This window comes from Hyperolius riggenbachi, chromosome 6 (genome assembly GCF_040937935.1).
Source record: "Hyperolius riggenbachi isolate aHypRig1 chromosome 6, aHypRig1.pri, whole genome shotgun sequence".
NCBI classification, from domain to species: Eukaryota; Metazoa; Chordata; class Amphibia; order Anura; family Hyperoliidae; genus Hyperolius; species Hyperolius riggenbachi.
In genome coordinates, this window is record NC_090651.1 from 166,413,683 (window position 1) to 166,433,737 (window position 20,055).

At 45.5% G+C, this 20,055-nt stretch overlaps 1 long non-coding RNA gene across 1 annotated transcript in view; it reads left to right on the top strand.

Moving 5' to 3' along the window:
• Positions 1-10,401, top strand: part of LOC137522592 (uncharacterized) — a 46,035-nt gene extending 35,634 nt beyond the window's left edge. Inside the window, exon 3 of the long non-coding RNA XR_011022355.1 lies at positions 10,347-10,401. This is a non-coding gene — a long non-coding RNA (uncharacterized lncRNA). The remainder of the gene's footprint in view (positions 1-10,346) is intronic.
• Positions 10,402-20,055: the final 9,654 nt, after the last annotated feature.

The following is a 20,055-nucleotide window of genomic DNA, read 5'->3' on the forward strand; positions in this document are numbered from 1 at the left end:
TCAGATGTCATATACTGTTACAGTCTGTAACAAATACGCCTGGAAAACCGTTCTGATCTAGTGTTTTTCCACTTTCCTATACTTTAACATTGAGGCAGAAACAGCCCATTGAAATACATTACCCAAGCGCTTTGCTATCCCCAAGCGTTTTAAGAAACGCTCCAGAACCGCTCTGGTGTGCACCAGCCCTTAGTGGGGGATGGGTGTTAAGTCAATTAACATCACCTATGTGTTTGTCCCGCCCTAGGAGACTTCCTCTGACTGTGACGATCTAATGTGGCTGCCATCCCGTCTATTTTTCAGACAGCTCCACCCATTTAGGGACATGGCTGATCACAAAATCAACCATTCGTAAGACACACACATTCCAGCAGTTCTGGAGCACTGGCGCATGCGGGGGGGTTACCGATGCCCCGAATTAACCCCCCCCCCCCCCGTGCTGCAAGGCTGGCAGTCATCAGCTGCTCTTCCTGGCCTGCCACCTATCGAGGCACTGTCGCCGAAGTGTAATGCGGGGAGGGAAGCCGAAATCACTCCTCCCTCCCTCTCCATCAAGTGCCCCCTCTCGAGTCTCCTTGCAGAGAACGCACAGCGGGCGTTTAGTTTACCTGTCCGTGCGCTCCGGCTGGCTTAATTCTATTTCCTGTTTCCCAACGAGCGAAACAGGAAATAGAATGAAGAAGCTGGACGGAACGCACGGACAGGTAAACTAAATGCCCGCTGCGCATTCTCTGCGAGGGGACTCGAGAGGGGGCACTTGATGGAGAGGGAGGGAGGAGTGATGTCAGCCTCCCTCCCCGCATTACACTTCTGCGGCATACACAGCAGTCCCGATGTCAACCAACACCTTAGCCAGCCATCAGCCTGGCAGATCAATCTTGCCAATCGCAGGCTGGGGGCATTTTTATTCCCATTCACCCCTCCCACTGGCTATATATGGGGGATCTCGCTACATACAGGGGGGATATGGCTATATATACAGGGGGATCTATATACACTGGTTATATACACTGGCTACATGCAGGGGGATCTGACTATATACACTGGCTATATGCAGGGGGATCTGGCTATATACACTGGCTATATACAGAGGAGATCTGGCTACATACAGGGGGATCTGGCTATATACACTCAGGGCAGCCATCGGGGGGGGATCAACTGACACTGCAGTGAGGGGCCCAGAGCTTCTGGGGGCCCTGGGCCCCCCACAAAGCGCTGGAAGTGCTGCATGTGCTGGCTGCGAGCCTGTGGCTCACTAATCAGCACACTGCATTCCAGCATTGAGAGAAGAGTGACATCAGCACTTGAACGTGGGGAGCAGATGAGTGAGTCCTCTACAGCAGACTTTCTATACTAGGGCACCACCTATATCTGACTACAGGCTACCTATACTGGGCCACCACCTATACCTGCCTACCTATACTGGGGCTGGAACCACCTATACCTAGCTACCTATGCTGGGGCACCACCTATACCTGGCTACCTATACTGGGGCACCATCTATACCTGGCTACCTATACTGGGGCACCACCTATACTTGGCTACCTTTACTGAGAGCACCACCTGTACCTGGCTACCTATACTGGGGTGCCTATAGCTTGCTACCTATACTGGGGGCACCTGTACCTGGCTAAACTATACTGGTGCACCACCCATACCAGGCTACTTATACTGGGGGCAACTATACCGGGGTACCACCTATAGTTGAATACCTATACTGGGGCGCCTGTATCTTGCTGGCCTATACTGGGGCACCAGCTGTACCAGGCTACCTATACTGGGGCACCATAGCTGGCTACTTATACTGGGGGAACCTATACCAGGCTACCTATACCGGGGCACCACCTATAGTTGAATACCTATACTGGGGCACCTGTATCTTGCTGGACTCTACTGGGGCACCAGCTATACCAGGCTACCTATACTAGGGGTATCTACACCAGGCTACCTATACTGGGGCACCACCTATAGCTGGCTACTTATACTGGGGAAACCTATACCTGGCTACCTATACCTAGCTAGGGCAGGGGAACGGCTGTGACAGAAGGGGACAAGAGGTAACACAGGGGGATAAAAGAGTCACGGAGGGAACAGAGGCGGACAAGAGAGTCACTGGGAGAAAAGAGAAGAGACATGAGGTCACACAGAGGGACACAAAAGAGGCACAAACTGAGGTGAGACAGAGGGGGGACAAAAGGGACACAGGAAGAAAAAGAGGGGGACAAAAGAGAACAGATAAAGGATAAGAACGGACCTACAAGTCACTATCTCATTTGTTAACCAGAGACTACTGGTATTTAGCTAGTATTTGGCTCCACCCACAACATGCCATGGTCACACCCACGTTTTGCCGCATCACGCTGTGCATGCCGCTTTCTTCAGTGTTGGAGCAATGCACATTTTTCGCCGCTGCGCACCTCACGCTTGGACACGGGGGTGGGGTGGCTAGTGGGCGGACACAGCAACCAGTGGGTGGGCCCAGGGAGGGGGGGGGCAGGCCTGATGATGTGTGAGGGGCCCCAAAATTTCTGATGGCGGCCCTGTATACACTGGCTATATATACAGGGGGTATCTGGCTATATACACTGGCTATATATACAGGGGGGATCTGACTATATACACTGGCTATATGCAGAGGGATCTGGCTATATACACTAGCTATATGCAGGGGGGGTCTGGCTTAATACACTGGCTATATGCAGGGAGGATCTGGCTATATACAGGGGGAATATGACTATATACATTGGCTATATACACAGGGAATCTTCCTATATACAGTGGCTATATACAGGGGGATCTGGCTATATACAGGAGGGATCTGGCTATATACACTGGCTATATACCCTGGCTATATACAAGGGGGATCTGGCTATATACCCTGGCTATGTACAAGGAAGATCTGACTATATACATTGGCTATATACACTGGCTATATACAAGGGGGATCTGGCTATATTCACTGGCTAGATACAAGGGGGATCTTGCTATATACAAGGAAGATCTGGCTTTATACACTGGTTATATACAAGGGGGATCTGACGAAATACAAGGGGGAATGTACTGAACGTGGAGTCATCTGGCTATATACTATAAATGGGGATCATGTGGTTACCTATCCTAACAGGGGGGTCATCTAGCTAGATATGCCGTAAATGGGGCGGACCTCCTCTGGCTACCTGTGCGATAAATGGGGGGTCATCTGGTCACCTATATTAAAGGTGATAATTTGGATATCCATAATTTGGATATCCATAATAAAGGGGGGGGGGGGTTATCTGGCTACCTAATCACTGCCACATTATATATATTTTGGCGGAACGCTACAGCATCATGTGTATTTTGTAGGGAAACACTATTTTGTGGGAAATGCTGTGCATTATGTGTATTTTGTGGGCAAGGGCATGTGCGGTAGTGTGCGGCTTGCCAAAAGAGACCTTTCAGGAATCCCCCCCCCCCTTGAAAATTCTGGGTTTGCCCCTGTGGAGGTGTGTTAAGCTTTCAGGGAGAACAAAGGTAGTTCAAGTTTCTGCTTTGCAAAGCCACTAGCAATTAAAGGGCAACTGAAGTGAGACGAATATTGAGGCTGCCATATTTATTATTGACAAGCAATCACAGTTGCTTGTCAGTCCTGCTGATCTAATTGGCTGCAGTAGTGCCTGAATGACACCTGAAACAAACATGCAGCTCATCTTGTCAGATCTGACAATAATGTCAGAAACACCTGATTTGCATATGCTTGTTCAAGGTCTTTGGCTAAAAGTATTAGCGGCAGAGGATCAGCAAGTCAGCCAGGCAACAGGTATTGCTTTAATGGAAATAAATATGGCAGCTTCCATATCACTCTGACTTTAGGTGTCCTTTAAAGGACTTCCGAGGCCAAAATCCGGGCCCAAACCATAAAAAAAGTTAGCTACCTTCATGGCTTTGTAAGGCACGGAGGACGCCGTCCGCACCCTCCGTGCCGTTCCGCCTGGTCCCCTCTGGTGAATAGCCCCCCGAAAGGCTGCGACCCCACGGTCCGGGTCGGCATCTTCTGCCCCTATAAAGATGGCCGCCGGAGCTGGCCACGGCTGCGCAGTCCGCATAGCCGCTACTGCGGCTGCGCAGCTCTAGGGCCAACCCCCCGATCACGTAACAGGCAGCGTGGATCGGAGGGTTGGCCCTAGAGCTGCGCAGCCGCAGTAGCGGCTATGCGGACTGCGCAGCCGTGGCCAGCTCCGGCGGCCATCTTTATAGGGGCAGAAGATGCCGACCCGGACCGTGGGGTCGCAGCCTTTCGGGGGGCTATTCACCAGAGGGGACCAGGCGGAACGGCACGGAGGGCGCGGACGGCGTCCTCCGTGCCTTACAAAGCCATGAAGGTAGCTAACTTTTTTTATGTTTTGGGCCCGGATTTTGGCCTCGGAAGTCCTTTAAGTTGTGTATTTGAAATGAAGTAATACAAACTACCACTGGATGTCAGTCTAATTCCATACAAGTATATGCAACCCATGTGACTGAAATCCATTTCTGTATGAAACATATTTCTGTATGAAACATTTTCCTTTCAGTTGTGGGGGATAAAGTACAGTATCCCTTTTATTGTGTATTTATGTAGCCCTGACATCTTTTGCAGCGCTTTACAGAGATCATAGTCATGTTACTAACTCTCCCACAGTGAAGCTCATAATCTAATTCCTACCATAGTCTAATGCTCCTAACCTAGGCTAAGCTCAGTTTTGAGGAGAACCAATAAAGATTGTGGGATGTGGGAGGGAACACACACAAATTCAGGATGAACATACAAAATCTGTGCTGATAGTGTCGTGGCTCAGATTTGAAACAGGGATTTGAGCACTGAAAGGCGAGAGGTTTTCCACTAAGCCATCATGCCACCACTCTTTCAATTCAGCTCTACACATTGCTAGGATTAATGCCACACATTTCAAATTGCTTACCTTGTACACCATTGAGTCACATTTCTCACATCTACCTCAGATGTGAAACAACTATCCACTGGATGAATGGACATGTCTTATGAAGAACTCATGGGTGCATAAAATGGAAAGTCAATATCATACATTGTAAATACTTGTTTAGGGCCACCAAGCGAATGGTGGCAACATTTTGGAAATGTCAGATATTTTGAACTGTTCACAGGCTGCTGTAATTAAAGTGTAAAACTATCACAAGAGAGGCCTGGTGCACACCAAAAACCGCTAGCAGATCCGCAAAATGCTAGCAGATTTTGAAACGCTTTTTGTTATTTTCCTGCAGCGTTTCAGCTAGCGTTTTGCGGTTTTGTGTAGCGGTTTTGGTATAGTAGATTTCCTGTATTGTTACAGTAAAGCTGTTACTGAACAGCTACTGTAACAAAAAACGCCTGGCAAACCGCTCTGAAGTGCCGTTTTTCAGAGCGGTTTGCATTTTTCCTATACTTAACATTGAGGCAGAAACGCATCCGCAATCCAAAATCTGCAGCAGCCCGGGAGTATGCGTTTCTGCAAAACGCCTCCCGCTCTGGTGTGCACCAGCCCATTGAAATACATTACCCTAGCGGATCCGCACCCGCAAGCGGATCGCAAACTGCAGCCGAACCGCTCTGGTGTGCACTAGGCCAGAGTGAGATGGTAACACAGCTCATTACTGAACAGCAGCTTTCCAAGTCACCTGCTGCTTGGTAATGAGCACTTAGCATCCCCCTCTCTTGTGATAAGGTGGGTACACACATCAGATAAAAATCTTTGGAAAATGAAAGATCACAGAACAATTTTACCCACTTCCATGTAGTATGAGGGCCATACCTACACAGTCTATTCTATTGAGCTGAACTCCCCATCAGATAAAAATCTGCAAGATTTGCACACAAAGATGTTGTACACATGCAACAGATCAGTATCTGCAAAAGATCAATTCCTGCAAAATGCATTCATAGTCTACGAGATCTGCAGATCCTCATACACACCATGTTTAACAGACATTCATCTGCAGATCAGACAATCATCTGCAGATCGGAAGATCCATCCTGGTGGATCCGATCTGCAGATGAAGGTCCGTTAAACAAGGTGTGTATGAGATCTGCAGATATCATAGACTATCAATGCATTTTGCAGGAACAGATCTTTTGCAAATACTGATCTGTTGCATGTGTACAGCATCTGTGTGTGCAGCATCTTGCAACGATTTTTATCTGATGGGGAGTTCAGCTCAGTAGAATAGACTGTGTAGAGTATGGCTCTCATACTACATGGAAGGTGGTAAAATTGGTCTGTGATCTTTCATTTTCAAAAGACTTTTATCGGATGTGTGTACCCACCTTTAGTGTAATTAAAGGGTACTGTGAGTGGATTCATGGAACCTTTTTAATGACCCAACATGGCAACTGTGACTGTCAGCTACACAGGCTGATGCTGGCTGCTCAGCACACTACAGCGTGGCAACTCATCGTCTGTATGAAACAGGGGGCTTCCAAATCTGTACAGCGTTGCCAACTCATCCCTTTAATTACTGAATTATACAAGTATTGTGGCTAGTTAGATGCAGTTTAGGCGATAACTATGAGTCAGTAGCTCCAGAACCTCCAAAACTTATATGTGTCATTATTTAAAGGGATGTTTTGGCAACCCCGGATGTATGTAAAAACCAAAACGACTGTGCAGTAAACCTTGTGGCTAGGTGCACACTTAGCAGAAACGCTAGCGTTGCTGAAAACACTGAGTTTTTGCCGCTATTGGAAGTCTATGGGCCGCAGGAAAAAAAACGCATATGTGTTTTGTATGCATTTTCAAATTAAAAACACGGGTTTTTTTGCATAATATTCAAAAACTCACATAATGAAAGTCAATAGGAACGCAATGGTATGTATTTTACATGCATTTTTATATGCATTTTTATTTAATTTTTTTTAAATTCTGATGTATTTCCGCTTCCAGTTGTCTTCCTAGTGATTAGCATAAAACGCAATTGAAAAACGCATGAAAAATGCAAAAACCGCATGAAAAACGCATCTGCAGGAAAAAAATGCTGATGCACACACAGTAAAATGCAGTAAAAGCGCACTAAAAATGCACACAAAAAACCCGCACATGACAGAAAACGCAGCCTTTCACGCTCTGTTATGTGTGCACCCTGCTTGTGAATGAGGCTTCGGTGCAGACAGAGGGGGATTGCACTCATGCTCATGAGGGTCCACCACAAAAAAAAATTGCAATTTGCATAGGAATACACAATAGTAGAGGTTTGCCTTCTCTGATAAGTCACATTTTAATTAATTTCCCTTGCCTCCAAATTCCCAAGACCTTAACCCAAATGAGCACATTTGAGTCAGGCTTTGGGCTAGTTCAGACAGATTTTGGCAGCGCGCATAGTGTGCGACACGCAAGAACGGTAGAAGGGCATAGACAGCCCTTCTAACGTTCCCATTGTATTGTGCTGCGCAGCAGCGAGATGCGCTATCGCGCTGCTGCAAGCATTTTCTGGAATCACACCGCAGATCCCATTCACTGTAGTGAATGGGATCTCTACCACAGTGCATAGTAGCGCAGATGAAGTGCGATTGGACGCGTTGCGTGCCGATCGCACAGCCATCTGCACTAAATGATGTGAACGAGGCCTTGATCAATCAGTTTGATGATTGGATTCACCTCCATAAAACCATCACCAGCTGACAGACGCACTTCAGTCTTCATGGCTGTAGATGTCACTAGTACAGTAACCATACAATATCTTACTGAGACATGCCCAGGTTAAGCAGCTGTCTGTGCAGAAAGACTCAATTATTCTGGATAGTAGTGGGTGGTCATAGTATTGTGAATTGATTAGGTATTAATTAATTCAAATGATCAGCTATTCCACAATGATCATCTGGGAGTGTAAATGCTTTTAGCCAGTCAGGGTAGTTGTGGAAAACAATAGACAATAATCCCTGGTCTACTCATGTGGGAAGGAGAAGATAAGTGCCCTGTTTGTATTGAAAACCAGTGCAATGGAGAGTAAAGATTACAGGTGTGAAAATATATGCAACTTTGGGCTTACATTCAAATTTGAAAATATATAGCTAATTAAAATGGAAAGATATTTTTTTAGTAACATTAAAGAGACACTGAAGCTAAAAAAATATATATGATATAATGATTTGTATGTGTAGTACAGCTAGGAAATAAAACATTAGGAGTTAGACATAAGTCTAATATTGTTTCCAGTACAGGAAGAGTTAAGAATCTCCAGTTGTTATCTGTAACAAGCGCAGCCGCGTCGGATTGCATCGCCACCGCGGCTGCTTCTGGGCCCCTGTCCGTCTCTCCGGCGTCTAGGACTCCAGGGACGGAACTATTTTTCCCTTGCAAGGTCGTTGTCTCGCACGATCGCGAATTTTCTCGCGAAACAATAACGTTTCCGCGTGCAAACACGAATTTTCCTGCGAAATCGATATAGTTTTCGCGGGAAAATTCGCGTTTGCACGCAAAAATGTTATCGTTTCGCATTAAAATTTGCGATTGCGCGCAATACGAAAATTCACGCGAAAACGCCCGTGCTAACAGTTAGCACTCTTTTGGGAATCAAGCCCCTAGTCTAGGATATTGCTTCATTGTTACTGTTTATTTGTTAGAATAGTTCCGGTGTGTTTGATCTGGGAGGAAACCAGGGATTTCACACAAGACTAGGAATCCTGTTCATTGTAGTTAGGTTCCTGTGGATGATAGATGTATATGCAATGTTTGCAATATACATCTATCTATAGTTAGTTCATTATTGTATTATTCTGTATTGATCTCCTGTGTATGACTCTTAGCTAGTATTCTGACTCTGATCCTGCTTTCCGATCCTGTACCTTTGCCTGTCTGCCTTGTTAGTTGCTGAACCTCTGCCTGATTACCGATTACTCTCCTGTCTCACGATTCTGTACTGATATTTACCTCTCTGTTGCCAAAACTTGCCTGTCTGACCACTCTACTCACCAGTGGGCCCTCGCCACTGGTGAGGTGCTAGCTTCACCTGTGCCTCTGGTGAAGTTATTCTTTAGCGCAGTCCTGGTTGTGTCTCCTAGGCTGCAGTACAGTCTGACTCACCCATTCCCAGGCAATTACTAGTGCAGTATTGGTTGTGTCTCATAGGCTGCAGTACAGTCTGAATCGCCTACTCCTTAGGCGACCAGTAGTTGCAGCATTGTCTGTGCCTCCTGCTCCTAGGCTGCAGTACGGTCTGAGCCGCCTACTCCTTAGGCGGCCATTAGTTACAGCTTTGCCTGTGCCCCTGCTCCTCTGGAGATTCTATCCCAGTTTCAGTATCCCCAGCTTGCTGGGGTTTGTACTTTATTATTCAGGTGGTCAGTGTATCTTTTGTACCTCACCAGCATCTCTGGTGAGGTCTTGCCAAACTACGAGGTCACCATATCCGTTAATGTGTTCACAGAGCCCCGGAGGTCCTGCCGTGTAGCTACTGTCAGCCAGCACCTCTGTAGGGGCCTAGCCTAGCTCCACTGATGAGCACTCGTTATTTATTTATTATCCTCACTAGCTTCACTGGTGAGGTGTTGCCTAGTGATTGAGTGGACCTTCCCAGCTTCTCTGGAAGGTTCAGCCAATACCGTCTGAGTCACTAGTATCACCTTTCCAGCTCCCCTGGAAAGGTCTGGCGTAGCTTTCTTGCTACCTGTCAACTAGTTCCTTGCCAGCTCCTCTGGTGAGAACTAGTCGGCCCATTCCTGCAGACGCCTGGTAGATATTCCAGGTCATCTGGTAAAACTCTGTTAGTACCTGTTTGAGTGGTTCTTGTCTCTCGCCAGCATCCCTGGCAGAGACCAGCTATATTACCTCTGTATTTCCTGTCCGTACCTTTCCCGGCCTCACTGGGGAGGTTCTGGTCAAATCTGTCCTGTTTAGTTCTGATAAAACTATTAAAGTTACGGTTGCACCAAATCACTACACTCAGCTCTTTGTCTGCTATACTAGTATTATTGGTGATTCTGCAGATCACACATAATCAGGTATAGCGTCTGCATTGTTGGTGATTCTGCAGATCACCAAATAATCAGATGTCTCAGTGGCGGCACTAGACCGTCACATTACCTATGCAAAAAGAGCCATTGAGCGCCACGACTTTCAAAGTCGCAGAGAGCTCTTTCTTCTTAGCTTGTTATCTCAACTGTCATTGTATTTTCTTCTTCTCTGCAGAGAAGGGTTCAAAAGTTCAATGGCCTGCACTGTAAAATCATTTAGAATGCTGATATTAGAGAATGATGAAATGTTATAAAAAAAAAACTATACAACTGAAAATAAAAATGAGTATATTTTCTTTGCTACTAATGTTCTAGCAATTATCCATACTACACAACCAATTCATTATATCATAATTTTTTTTCGCTTCAGTGTCTCTTTAAAGGGTACCTGACCTGAAGCAAAGCGACCTAAGTAAAGCACAGAGGTATGTTCATGCTCGATCCATCCTACCTCTTTGTGTTGTCCATTCCTCTTATGATTCCCCCAGGTTCCCATATTCTGTACTCTGAATCTGTGACTTTTGCCTAAAGCAAATTTTCAGACAGAAAAAGTCAGACTTGCTAAGATGTTCCCTCCTATCATCCTCCCGTTCCCTCCTTTTCCCTGCCCCATTCACTTTAACAGAGGAAGAATGGTCAGTAGGCAAAGGGCTGCACTAGCAACACAAGATGAGGTCAATAGGCAATACAAAGGTCAAGGCAGGTAGAGTTGGGCCGAACCTCCGATTTTAGGTTCGCGAACTTTCGCGGAACGTTCGGTTCGCGTTAAAGTTCGCGAACCGCAATAGACTTCAATGGGGATGCGAACTTTGAAAAAAAAAATAATTATGCTGGCCACAAAAGTGATGGAAAAGATGTTTCAAGGGGACTAACACCTGGAGGTGGGCATGGCGGAGTGGGATAGATGCCAAAAGTCCCCGGGAAAAATCTGGATTTGACGCAAAGCAGCGTTTTAAGGGCAGAAATCACATTGAATGCTAAATGACAGGCCTAAAGTGCTTTAAAACATCTTGCATGTGTATACATCAATCAGGTAGTGTAATTAAGGTACTGCTTCACACTGACACACCAAACTGTTCACTGAACAGAACAGGTATACAGTGGCGGGTTCACTGAACAGAACAGGTATACAGTGGCGGGTTCACAGAACAGGTATACAGTGGCGGGTCCACTGAACAGAACAGGTATACAGTGGCGGGTTCACAGAACAGGTATGCAGTGGCAGGTTCACTAAACAGGTATACAGTGGCGGGTCCACTGAACAGAACAGGTATACAGTGGCGGGTTCACAGAACAGGTATACAGTGGCAGGATCACTGAACAGGTATGCAGTGGCAGGATCACTGAACAGAACAGGTATACAATGGCGGGTTCACAGAACAGGTGCATTATGGGGCGAACCGAACTTCCGCAAAACGTTCGCGTGCGGCACCCGCACGCGAACCACCTAAGTTCGCGCGAACCACGTTCGCCGGCGAACCGTTCGGCCCAACTCTAAAGGCAGGCAGAGATCAATCAGAGTCTAATGTTGCGTACACACTTGCGATAATGATCGTTTGTAACACCTAATTAACGATCGCTCGTCCGACAATTGCGTAAAGTTCTTTCCGTTGCGATCAGAAGCGATCGTTAAGGTGAGCGAGAAAAGTGCAATCAGCGAGCGAATTTTCCAAAACGTTGGATCGTATTGCGCGATCATCGCTGTAAAAGAAAGGTGTGTACAGCAATTGCGCAAGAACAATCGTTGCTGAAAGCAGTGCACAACTGCGCATATAGATGTAACCTACGTATTTCCTGTGGTGTGTGTTTCGTAATTATCGTTCTTTGAAAATTAAAAAAAAATACACAATCAATCTTGCTGTGAATATAAATGTTTTTTACAACATTATTTGTTAAACAGCATGCAATGAACTTACATGGCTCCCTCTAAAAAAAAAAAATTGGCCCTAGACTTCAGTACTTACACTACATAATATAGACATATGGCAATGGTAGGGATTAGATTGTGAGCTCCTTTGAGGGACAGTTAGTGACAAGATATATATATATATATATATATATATATATATATATATATATATATATATATATATATATACACTGTACAGCGCTGCGTAATATGTCGGCGCTATATAAATACTACATAATAATAATAATATATGTTTTTAAATGTACACACTTAGGTATGTATTTATATATATGTTTAAATGTACACACTTTTCTTTTGATCCGCTTCGCTGCGTAACGATCGTTTTTTAACGGCCAAAGATCGTCACTGTGTGTATGTTCGTCGTGCGACGATCGCTAGCACGTCATATCCGTGTGCGCACGCACCTATTCTTTAGCGATCGTTCGTTTCAGTGATAACAATGGCTGCACTACGTTCTCTGTTACTAATTTGCATTTATTCCTTTCCTTGTGCAACTATCGTTCGTCATAGAACTATCGTTCGTAGTAAACGATCATTATCGCAGGTGTGTATGTAGCATAAGTCAGAACTCAAAGGTCAGGGCAGGTGGTATTCAATCAGTTGGAGCCACAGGCCACAGGTCTAGAGAAGCAGAATACAACCAACGTCAACCAACAGCTGAGTACAAGCTTAACCCCCTCCTAACCGCCTAACACCAATTGGCGTCGGCGGGAGGGTGGCAGCCGCAGGACTGCGTAACGCCCATAGGCGTCAAGTCCTGGGGCGGGGTTTTTCAGGAGATCGCACGTGCCGCTTGAATGACGGGGCTCGGCTCGGCAAAACCGCCGTCTATTTACACTGTACAGCGCTGCAATCTACTGTAGCGCTGTACTGGGGAAAGCTGTGTCACTCGGCTGTCCCCTGGGGAGGCACAAAAGCAATCGACTCTCATAGGCTAATTCCTATGACAGCAAATCGCTGTCATTGGCTGGCGGAGGGAGGGAAAATAAATTAATAGCAAAATTTTATGAAAATAAATACACAAACAAATAAATAAAAAAATAAACATTGTGGGAGCGATCAGAGCCCACCAACAGAGCCCGCTCTGTTGGTGGGCAGAGAAGGGGGGGATTCATTTGTGTGGACGGATGTGTGGCTCTGCAGCAAGCCATTAAAGCTGAGGGGGTTAAAGCCTGTGGTCCTTAAGTGGCTAAAAGGACCACTATTGCGAAAAAAGCAGGCAGTTAAAATCTCCTAGAACCGACAAGTTTTGGGCCAGTCCAACTCCTCATGGGGGATTCTTAGGGCCTATTTACACTTAATCAGTTGTTGTGCATTAGTACGTGTTGGTAGGCGTTAGCACGCGTTTTTTCCATAGCAGTGCATTGTGAAAAAAATTTCAGTTAAAATGCTTTAAAGGACCACTACCGCGAAAGATTTCATTTTTTAACACCCCCACAGTAGTTACACCAAGCATATAGAAGATTCACTATGACATTTATTTCAATATCTAATATGGCCCTTTAACTATCCACATGTCACTGTATCCTCTATGCATCAGTCCCTGCACTAGCCCTGACGGACTTCTGTAACTGTAATCCCATCATAGGGGAACCCTTGGCAAGCGTTGTAAATGACAAATAGTATAGTCCTTTATTTTTTACTTGGCCCCAACGGCCATAACCCGATGGAAACTCACGCTGTAACCAGCTGTTCTTCCAGCTTGCACTTTCTACATGCCAGCCAACCAGGGGAGCAGCTCTCAGCAGCACCGCTTTGCACTGCCCAATCACGCTGGAGCCGCTCTCCCAGTCCATCCAATCACCGCTGCTCTTGTCTCCTCAAAGCTGCTCTGCGCTTTGTTGATTCATATGAGTCATATGATTCATATGAATCATATCTCGCTTCTCTCCTCAAAGCTGCTCTGCGCTTGTGAGTCTTTGCAAGCAGACAAGAGCAGCGGTGATTGGATGGATGGTGAGAGCGGCTCCAGCGTGATTGGACAGTGCAAAGCGGTGCTGCTGAGAGCTGCTCCCCTGGTTGGCTGGCATGTAGAAAGTGCGGACCGGAAGAACAGCCGGTTACAGCGTGAGTTTCCATCGGGTTATGGCCGTTGGGGCCAAGTAAAAAAAAAAGGACAATACCATTTGTCATTTACAATGCTTGCCAAGGGTTCCCCTATGATGGGATTACAGTTACAGAAGTCCGTCAGGGCTAGTGCAGGGATTGACGCACAGAGGATACAGTGACATGTAAATAGTTAAAGGGCCATATTAGATATTGAAATAAATGTCACAATGAATCTTCTACATGCTTGGTGTAACTACTGTGGGGGTGTTAAAAAATGAAATCTTTCGCAGTAGTGGTCCTTTAAAGAGGAACTCCAGAGAAAATAATGTAATAAAAAAGTGCTTCATTTTTACAATAATTATGTATAAATGATTTAGTCAGTGTTTGCCCATTGTAAAATCTTATAAATACCTGATTTACATTCTGACATTTATTGCATGGTGACATTTTTACTGTTGGCAGGTGATGTAGCTGCTGCATGGTTTTTTGGCAGTTGGAAACAGCTGTAAACAGCTATTTCCCACAATGCAGCAAGGATCACAGACAGGAAACTGCCAAGAGTAAGTACTCTTTCTTTGTGGGAGGGGCTTCACCACAATATCAGTCATACAGCGCCCCTTGATGGTCTGTTTGGGAAAAGGAATAGATTTCTCATGTAAATGGGGGTAACTGATTGGGATAAAGTTCAATTCTTGGTCGGAGTTTCTCTTTAAGGCCCCGTTTACACCTAATCAGTTGCTCTCAGTTATAACTGAAAGCACAACTGATTTTCAAAGTAATGCCCATGTTTTCCTATGGCACAGTTTGCACTTAAAGAGGAACTCCAGTGAAAATAATGTAGTAAAAAAAGTGCTTCATTTTTTACCATAATTATGTATAAATTATTTAGTCAGTGTTTGCTCATTGTAAAATCTTTCCTCTCCCCGATTTACATTCTGACATTTATTACATGGTGACATTTTTACTGTGGGCAGGTTATGTAGCTGCTCCTAGCTGTTTTGGCTGTTAGAGACGGCTGTAAACAGCTATTTCCTGTCTGTGAACATTGGTACATTGTGGCAGTTTGCCCAGAGTACCGCGGTCCCAGAGCTTCTTGTGGGAGGGGTTTCAGCACAAAATCAGTCATACAGCGCCCCCTGATGGTCTGTTTGTGAAAAGCATTATTTTTCTCATGTAAAAGGGGGTATCAGCTACTGATTGGGATAAAGTTCAATTCTAGGTTGGAGTTTCTCTTTAACGTGTTTTAACTGAAATCTTTTTCACAATACGCGTACCAACTGATTACGTGTAAACGGGGCCTAAAGCTGGCCACTAATGGTCCAATTTCTAGCGAAAAATCATTCGAGCGATCAGAAATTCTGATCGGATTGGTTGTAAATAATCTCCATTGGTGGACACAATCGATTATGAACGAGTGAAAAAAATGTCGCCCGAATGAATTTTCGTCGAACGAAAATTTGGATTTTCTTGGTGGTCGTGATAGATAGGAAGCAATGATTGGTAGTTGATGGTGTAGTGAACGATTTTTCGTCCGATCAGAATTTCTGATCGCTCTAACGATTTTTCACTAGAAATTGGACCGTTAGTGACCAGCTTTAGTGTGAGGGTTTTCTTTGTTTTCAACAGCATTTCCTGAACAGCAGTTTAACTGCTGTGACACAGTGAATGGAAAATATTTATTCACTTTGTCTGGAATGGTGGTAGACGGAAGGTATGTTGCACCCAGGATCCGATGCTACATGCAGTAGCAGCTCCAGAGTTTGTGTGGCTTGGTTATGTGCATAGCTAAGTCTCACTTTTGGGCTGGAGCTGACCAGAAGCAGGGAGGGTGGGAGCTTCTGGTCGTCCTATCCTGGGTGGAATTGCACTCCAGGTTTTACCTGAACTGGTCAGCTTCACAGCTGACACATAAAAAAGGTGATCACTTCCTGGTTGTAAGTCAGCTGCTAGTCAGAGACTCTAACAAAACTGATGGTGATAATCCAGGATTGTACTACTCAAACGCTGCCACCTTTCATATGGACTTTGCATTGAAAGTGCTGTTTAAAATCCCACTGCATATTAAGGTTTGCATTGCTGTGGACTTACTGTGTTTGAACTGTTTGTGTCACTTTGCTGTGGAATAAAAACACAGCGTTTTGCACCTTGAAAACTGTGTCAGAGTCTGTTTCACTGTCTGCCAAGCCTACCAGTTGATGCTAGTCCCTCACACTGCCAAAATAACGGAAAATTGAATACTTACCTACCGGTAATTTTCCTTTCCTGTCGAATAACCATGGCAGCATACTATGGGTTAACCCCGCCCATTAACCAATCAGGACTGGTAACTATAAATCTTTCCACCCCATAATGGCTCCCTGCTTTTGTAACTATGTCCATAAAAAGACTGCATTTCTCTAGGGTGGGTATCCCGTATGCTGCCATGGTTATTCGACAGGAAAGGAAAATTACCGGTAGGTAAGTATTCAATTTTCCGTTTTCCTGTCAAATCCATGGCAGCATACTATGGGATCTAACTATCTATCTAAAATAATTGGGAGGGTACACATTTTGATGCTTGCATACATTTAATTTGTATATTTACATACATAGTGTCTTATTTACATAGAAACTGAAAATGCAAATTATGTTTATTTTCACATTCTATTTGACATTACGGCTGTAGTAATTAAACTTCTCCCAAACTGAACTGATGAAGAGGCAGCCGGGTCTACCTTGTAATGATTTACGAATGTATTCGCGGATGACCAGTTAGCCGCCCTGCATATGACATCCGCTGACACACCTGCCTGCGCGGCCCATGATGCGGAGATCGACCTTGTTGAATGGGCTGTTAGTGTTGTCGGTGCCATCCTGTCCATGATACTATACGTTGTACGTATAGCTTTTACTAGCCAGGTGGCTATGGTCCTAATGGACGCTGCCTGGCCCTTTCGATATCCTTCCGGTATAACGAAAAGTCTGTCTGATTTTCGTATTGTCTTTGTCATGTCTATATAGTGTTTTAATATCTCCGGAATGTTCCATGCTGATGGCGTTTGCGAATTCTCGTCGAGGAAAGTAGGTAGGTGCCATTCCTGTGCGAAGTGAAAAGCTGTGGCTACTTTTGGTATAAACTGTGTCATAGGTTTTAAAGTTACCCTGTCCGGAAAGAAATGGAGGTAAGATGGTAAACAACTTAAAGCTTGGATCTCGGAGACACGTCTTGCTGACGCAATGGCTACCAAAAAAACAGTCTTTAGCGTTAAATTAGTTAAATTACATTGTGTCAATGGTTCAAATGGAGCTTTTGCTAAACCGTTCAAAACTGTGGGTAGGTCCCACTGCGGGTATAGTTTGCGGCCTACTGGTCTCAATTTGTTTACTGCCCTTATGAACTGTATGATCAAAGGGTTGGTAGCTAATGGAGCATCTAGTAATGCAGCCAACGCTGATATTAGGACCTTAAGGCTGGTTTCACAGTGGGACGTTACAGGCGCACGTTAGAGCAGCCTGTAACGCAGCCCACCGCACAGTAATGAAAAATCAATGGGGCTGTTCACAGTGCGGACGTTGCGTTACATTGTAACGCTGCGTCACAAGACAGCGTACTGCATGCAGTACTTTGGACGCGGCTGAGCCACGTTAGACTGCTTGCACATGCTCAAATATGTTGGGGAGGAGCGGAGAGCGGCCAGGCACAGGGCTAATTAATATGCACTGCACGTTATGACGTGCAGTGTTTACTTCCTGGAGCAGCCGCTCTGTGCGGCGATTGGCCGGCGGGACCACGTGATGCCGCATGCGCACAAGAGTGCGCATCACGGCATCACTGACACCAGAGTGAGCTGCACAACGCGGCTCACTCTGACGTCCAGATCTAGCACCACCAGGCGTTCCGTTAGGGGGACATTATGCGACCTTAACGCCCCCTCTAACGCAACGTCCTGGTGTGAAATTAGCCTAATAGTCCGCACTCCTAAACCCATTTCTACTCCTTTCTGTAAGAATTCAAGTATAATAGGTATATCTGGAGTTTTGGGGTCCAGGGACCTGACCTTTAGAAACTGTAGAAACTTGTCCCATACGCGATGATAGGTTCTATTAGTAGACTCCTTTCTTGCTTTTAATAATGTGTCTGTAACTGCGGCCGAGCATCCTAGTGCTGTCAATTTAGACCTCTCAGTTTCCAGGCCGTCAAAGCTAAGATCTTGGGATCCGGGTGCAGAATGTACCCCTGCGTCAGCAGGTTCCTGGGGCAAGGTAGAGTCCAGGGAGGTTCTATTGCCAGTTTCCTCAGCATGGGAAACCAAGGTCTCCTCGGCCAGTATGGTAGTACTGCAATTACTATCTTCTTCTCTCTCCCTATTCGACTGAGTAATCGATAGATGAGGGGGACTGGGGGGAAGGCATAGGCCAGTTGAAAATCCCATTTTGTCGTTAGTGCGTCCCAGCCCACCGCCTGTGGGAACTTGTACCTGGAAAGGAATTTTGTGCATTTGGCATTGTGTGGGGTTGCCATGAGATCCACCTCCGGATATCCCCATCTCTGGCAGATCTGGACGAACACCTCCTGATTCAACTCCCATTCGTTGTTGTCGAACCATTTCCTGCTCAAGGTGTCTGCCAAGGTGATCCTTATTCCCGGTATATGTATCGCCTGTAGTGATGTCACCGTCTGCTGTGCTAACGTCATAATCGGAGAGACCTCCCTCAATAGAGATCGACTTCTCGTGCCTCCTTGGTTGTTTATATATGCGACCGCTGTCGAATTGTCCATTCTGAGGATCACTGACTTGCTCTGTATCGCTTCCCTGAAACTGAGAAGTGCATTGTGCGCTGCCTGGATCTCTAATACATTTGCTGGGACTCCAGTGGCAGGCTCTATCCACATACTTTGAACATATTTGGTGTCTGTGTGGACTCCCCAACCCCAAAGACTCGCATCGGTCGTTATGTAGTAGTGTTTGTTGACTTGTAGACTGTGACATTTGGTGAGGTTGTGATCCATTAGCCACCATGCCACCATGCTAATTCTGACTTCGCTTCTTGTCGCAACCAGATTGTCTGCTGTAGATGTTTTCCGTCCCACTGCTCCAAGAAGCTGTTCTGGCATAACCTCATGTTCCATGCGGCCCACCTCACCATGGGGATTGTTGATGAAAGGGTGCCCAGGATGCTCATGAATTGTCTGGCTGTTAACGTTTGCCGGGTCATAAATCCCGATATTCTCTGTTTGAGTTGTGTTTTCTTTACTTCCGGCAGGGACATGGTATTGTGTCTTGTATTGATCAGTGCCCCTAAGAAAATTCCTGGGTCTGTTCCAACTGACTTTTCTTTAAGTTTATGAGCCATCCGAACTGTTGTAAGGTACTTATGAGAATCTTTCTGTGTCCCATCAGTTTGTTTTGTGATTCTGCTATTAATAACACATCGTCTAAGTAATGATGTACTCGGAGTTTTACTTCCCTTAGCAATCCTATCACAGTCACTAATATCTTGGTGAATGTTCTTGGCGCCGTACAAATGCCAAAAGGCAGTACGTGGAACTGGAAATGTTTTTCCTCTACCGCAAACCTTAAATACTTCTGAAAGTGCACATGTATAGGGACGTGCAGATATGCATCTTCCAGGTCTGCGGACAGCAGCCAATCTCCTATCTGTATGGATGGCACAATGGTCTGTAGAGATTCCATTTTGAATTTCTGTTGTCGGATCTGTATATTCAAAAGTCTCAGATCTAGTACCGGTCATAGATCTCCCGACTTTTTGGTGACAAAAAATAGGGGTGAATAAAAACCTTTGTATCTCTCCTGTTGTGGTACTTCTCCAATAGCTTTCTTCTGAATTAATTCGTTTATATATTGGTAAAGGATTAATTTCTTTTCTGCACTGCCTGGTACTCGGGTTGGTACAAAGTGATTCGCTGGGGGATGCTGTTTGAAGTGCCATGAATGGCCCCACTTTATTGTTTTTAGGACCCATGGGTCCTGAATGTTGTCCGCCCACGTCTGAACATAGTTGCGCAGTCGTCCCCCAACTACTTCCAGATGGGCAGGCCGTATTTCAGAAGGATTTGGCGTTGTGGGTGTTGGCCGTGTTCCGCTGTTTGTTATATCTT